Source organism: Streptopelia decaocto (assembly GCF_964273445.1).
Source record: "Streptopelia decaocto genome assembly, chromosome: 8".
NCBI lineage: Eukaryota > Metazoa > Chordata > Aves > Columbiformes > Columbidae > Streptopelia > Streptopelia decaocto.
The window spans coordinates 350,397-356,444 of NC_138662.1; positions in this window are offsets into that span (position 1 = coordinate 350,397).

Genomic DNA, 6,048 nt, shown 5'->3' on the forward strand with positions numbered 1-6,048 from the left:
ATTACTGGCCTCTGCATCCCACTTTATCTTCCCAGTTTGGCAGATACGTTTGTCGGGGGACGCTATCAGGTCCTGCTCTCTGCCAGAATGAATCACACCTGTTGAGCTGTGTGCTCACCTTGGTTTTGGAAAGGCTGCAGCAGGTACTCCATCCGTTAGTCACATCCATGGCCAGCAAAGGTCAAGCAAACCGAAAGAGAAACCTCACTGAAGCACAGGTGAAAAACAGCGTCTCTGCAGTTGAAACAAAGGTGCATGCGATACAGGCAGTACCTGGAGGGTCGTGTAGCCAGCCACCTGGCGGAATCACAACTCAAAATACTTGGAAAACGGGGAACTGAGCAAGTGACGCAGAACACACCTTACACACGCGGGTGGAAGGAGTCAGCATCCTGTGTGACACAGCATCCCCAGATCCAGGTTCAGGAGCAGCCGTACGTCACACTGTTAGCCAAAGGGGCTGCTCACAACAGCAGGCAAGGTAATAAAGGGACACAATACTGAGATTAAAGACCGGAAGGAAAAGTGGAAGCCAGAATCCAGGTTATGTATGCAGTCATATTCTGATTTCCCACTCATCCTGTGTCATCTTGTCTATTCCCAGTGAAGCGTATGACAGAGTTACGGACTGCAGGGCACCCAGAGCCAGCCCGGCCCTTGCTGCTGACTCACCTACGGAAACCCTGAGCAGTTTGATTGCCTCCAGGCTCTAACATTACAGAGGAACCTTTCAGGACATCAAGAAATAAATCATCTGCCTGGTTGCCTTTAATGAAAGCACTGTTACACAGAAAAAAAGAGAATGGAGCATGAAGGAATATCGATGGTGGAACAGCCAAACCAGCAAAGAGGGATGACTGAAGAACAGAAATGAAAGGCTTGAGAATTGCGAGGAGAAAAAATAAAACAAAGCAGTACGGAAATGGAGCAGGAAGGTATAAACAGGAAAGTTACAAATGGAATGAAAAGCTAAAGCGACTATTTTTCGTGAAAGAACAAACACACCTCATTACAGCAAAGAGTTAGTAACATATTCCCACGTCCTAACTTCCCGTGCAACTATCCCCAGTTATTTTAGTGGATTATAGCTGAATGACCACAAGAAATCTTTTCCACATACTGTTGAGGAACTTCAAAAGCAACTAACAAGCCAGAAATCAATCTCCCTTCTCTTAAAAGTTTTACACAGCAAAACATTGTAACAACTGCATAAAGTACTTCCCAGTAACAACAGAGAGGAGTTCAGACTGTAGCTGCGCTGGGCTATGATTCATCCATGGCCCCCGGCCAAAAACATAAATACATTCAAGACCAATGGCCTCAAGGGGAAAGGTAGGCCACTTTCTAAAAAGCACAGTGATAAATGATTTACAGAACAGAGTGCAGTTTAAGATTTCAGCCTATATGGATGGTGAGGAAGGGCCTTCTTGTCTCACAAAGATTTACTGCACAGACTTGGATACTGGCAACGTATCAGCAGATGGAGTAAACTAGGAACTATTAAACTGGGATTTGCAAAACTCTCTCCGAAGAACAAGAAATGACCCGTTACATTGCTATACACAAAGCAAGCCCGTGAAGCCAAATCAAGATATGCAGTGGGTATTTCAGCCACGTAAGACGAACCGGGCCGGCTCAGATGGCAGGACAGTCACACCTGGGACGGGACGGCCAGGCACGGGCAGCGGGGCAGCCGGGCTGGCGGTCGGGAGGGTCTGACACCCGACAGCATCTGCTGCACATAAAAATGTTCAATTAGCTGCTAAACAGCAAGCAGGATGTTCTTGTTTTTCCTACGAGAATATTATTTCTTGAACAAATGCCCTTGCTTAGCTAGCAAGGTTCGGATGGAGCCGGCTGTTCCACCGTGGGAGCTGAGCTCAGCTCGTCCTCACACATCAGGCTGACTCGTTGCTGACTTCCAAGGTTTTGAACCACCATTTCAGTAGCAAAACACCAAAACCACTTCTAAATGTGTCTTACTTTAGGATTCAGGATCTTATCTTTAACTGTATTGATAATGGCTTTTAAAAGAAAGCTGCTCTTTTAAATGCTTCCCCAGAGTTACAACTGCATTTCATCATTTAAATTCTAGATTTAAGTGCAGCTTGTCCCCGCAGCGAGCAGCAGTAAGGAACTGCAGAGAAGGAGAAGCACTGAGCCTCTAAGGATGAGAGACCCTCATGGGATACTCTGTTTAAAGCTCTGGTACACACACACCTCCAAGGTACCCTCTTAATAGAAGGGAAAACAGCCACAACCTCAAAGTAACAAAACTCCCCAAACCAAACCACCAGAAGGACGGAGCTGTTGGGCTCAGGGGCTCAGCAGCGTCCCGCTGCACCCAGTCACCGCACCGAGGTTTGCACTGGGGCATTCAAGCCCAAGCTGTATGTTGTATGTCTCAACAAGGAGTTCCGTACCTGCTCAGCCACAGGAGCGATGTAGTGCGTGTTAAGCCAAGCATGGGATTAAATGCTTTGCTGGTAAGAATTCTCAACCAGATGTTGGGCAACCTTATGACACACCGTCTGTCTCAGCCAGTGCTTGAAACAGTTTTATGACCCAGTGGTTTCACACCTTGTGGTGCTGTTATTTAACCAGGTTTTAAAAGGCCCATCTTCATCTTTTCATTAAAAAAAAAAAAAATAAGAGTAGCACAGGTTGGCCAGGGTGGTTTTGGTGAATGATGTTACTTCCCAGTATGGGCCATGATGTGAAAGTTCACTTAATTGCACTGTTACAGGAGGAAGCCATGAGCTCTTTAAAAGGCAAAAGTGTCTACTTTTGACACTGTCTACTTTTTTTATATTTGGTCATATTGCTTATTCTGTGGATAAGTTTTTGCTCCATCTGTGCACCACAGATGTCTCTTTTTTGACCCTTTGAGCTTGTACATTTCTATACAACACCTAGGAAAGCCTGCATCCTTGAGGGAATTACCAAAGAGCAATAGTTACAGTTTCGTGTAGGGACAAAGAGGAAATAAATGAGGCAAAATTTGGAATAATATTTTAGTTATTAGCCTTAGTTATCTGGTAATATATTCAGTACATGGAATAGTTTTCTAACAACCCAGTGTGCAGCAATTGGCATTGTTTAAACACAAAAGCTTCTATATTTTTCTGCTTACAGTATTAATTTTCCAGAAGTTTGACTACAGGAACAGAATTCACAAACGCACAGAGAAAAAGACACAGTTTCAGTAGCAGCGACTGCGCTGGATGTGTGGAGGAGAAGCCCCCAGCAGCGAGCATCCCCTGCGCACGGGTTCAGGCTCGCTCGGCCCCTTCCCACACGGCCTGGAAAGACAACAAACACAGCTACTAAAGCAAGCCCAGAACAGCAAAGGTTTGGTTATGTTAAACATACATAAATAAATGAAACTTGCTGACTATTCATGCAGAGGGTTATTTCTGAAATTGTCCCATTTCCTCCAAGGAGTTGACACATTATGTGTGTCAGCTTCAGTTTCCAAATTATTTTTGTGCCCTAAGACTTTCACATATGAGGACTTTTTATTTTTCTTTCCCCCTAAGTAATACAGTGGTCCATACTAAAAATTTGCTAACACCAATTGCTGGTGTAAAAGAAAATCAGTCTTCCGTTGATGTTCCTGCCCACAGGCAGCTTCCCCTACAGCGCTCTTCATTTGGGACCAAAAATCCCACGTGTTACCTCCCTCGATGACTGGCGCAGGCAGTTCTGCCAGCGCTGCACCTCTTACCTGGGAACTATTTCATTCTGAAGGCCGGGACTCCATCCTGAATCTTCCTCGTGCTGTTCATCTGTCCAAGGGCTTTGTATCTGTCAGGCCCTGTTTCGACCACTGGGATCAGTATTCTCTGTTCTTAACAACTTTCCAAACTTAAATAAGTCAATATCTCACTTCAGATTCCTTTTTACTAGGGCTTATGCTGAAATGTAAAAAAAAAAATGGATGGCTATTTCAAGTCTTCACTATATATGCGGTTAATTTTAAGGTGGATAGTGTATATTTTGTATAAAAGACTTCTAGACTGTCCAGAAAGGAACCTCTTCATGCAAACAAAAAAATCCAGCCAAAAAACAAGGTTAATTTAATTTAAGCACTGGCTTAAATTCCCTAATTCTTATAACATAAACTTTTCAAATTGTGGACTTTGGCCTCTTACTAATAGGGACAGAGGCTGCTAGTACCAGACACACAAACATTTGCTGGTTCAAGTCACTTCTTTTACAGAATGTGCCACCTTAGAAACCATAGTCAGCCTCAGGAAAGGGACATTTGAGGGGATTTGTCTTAAAAATTCTAAAGCTATCATCAACAGATAATGCAAAATGCTAGAAATCTACCCATGACCTTAGCAAGTTACTATTTTACTGTAATAATATTTTCCAATAAAACAACAAAAAAAGGACATGTCACATTACGTACAATGTATTTTCTGTCTTCTTAAGTTCATGCTTTGAACTGCTTCCTGGAAATAATTAGCAGCCAGCTTCATTCCAATATATATATATATGTACTTCTAAGTGAGATCGCTAAACCAAATGTAGCTTGAGAGATGGTCATGCTGATCACGTAAGAGACAAGAAGCCAATACATACTAGTCAGGAAAGATACACTTTATTTCCAGTTTTTTTACTTTAAATTATTTTTACCATTGACACTCACAAATAAAATGAAGTGTTCTCTCAATTTTTTCTATTAAGAAAAACATCAGAAGTTGGCAAATCCACCTGATTCAGTGCGGAAAACATTCTATTTACAACAGATGCTCCAAATTTACTGCGTCACACATTAATACTGCCAGAAATGTCCATTCTTTAATGGCACGATTAATGTAACATGCTATGCACAAGTCCCATTTTCTTTAGTTTACCTAATTCAATTAAGCAAGGGAGAACAAGTTTTATCTTTGTGGACAGTACTCTCAGGAAACCATAATAATAAAAGAATCAAACAACAGGTACTTTTGTTCATAAAATTCCCAATTTCAAAGCACTTCGATAGAATCCTCCGCCAAAGAACAGGCATTTCAGACATCTGCACAACCAGATCCTGAAGGTCAATGACAGGATGACTTTCCTCCCAACCCCGACACCGGGACAACACTCCAAGAGTTGTGCTCCCAGCGGCGTGCGAGGTACACGCGAGTTAGAGGAGAGGGTCCGACACCTGACAAGGCTCTCATTTCAAACACTGCCCTGTGGGAAAGCAAGATGTGCGGTTCCAGCCACCTGGATGATAAAGGAAGATCAATACTAACATGACCATCTGGACGGTCAAAGAAATAATACTAACATAATTAGATCATAGCAAAATATAAAGGGCCTTGGACAGATTGTGTTGAAGTACGTTGCTCATAATTGCAAAGAGTGATAGCCCAGACTCGTGAGAATGGTATCTCGGGCTGGATGACCGTCCCCAAGGGCATGGGATGTGTGAATGTCCTCGGGCCTGGTCTGTGAGTGAGAACGTAATTGAAACAAATGTAACGTGAGTGTGGTGTATTTTTAATAACAATTATTGGCAAAACATCTTATGTAAGATCTTAGTCCAGGCCCGCATCTGTAAATCCTATACATTGTCAGTGACTAATAAAGAAGGGCTCAGCCCGGCTCAGCTCTCTGCTCGGCACTCCTTCCTGAACAAGCTCTGCCTGCGTCCCGCTGTGCATCCTGTCCAATCACCGCGCTTCCCCACACTGAAAGGCATCACTGGAAGTTTTTGGATTCAGAATGTCACACATCTGAGAAAGAACTGACATTTCCTCAAGTGTGCCGTGCAGAAGCCGCCAGCACGCACCCTCAGCACAATCCTAAGGGTGAACCTGGAAGCGCAGAAATAACGTGTTTCAAGAGGACAGTTCCATATCTACTGAAAACTCAATGGACTTTCCAGTTCCATAAGTCTCTGGCAGAACTAAAATGGGACAGTGAATATGTTGAAAGAGCCTGCGGGTATTCTGGAAAGTAAAGTTAGCAATACATAGAAAATTAGTGGCTTTGGTTTTTAATTCATATGTACAATCAATCCTTTTCACTCAGGGTTTCTGAAAATCC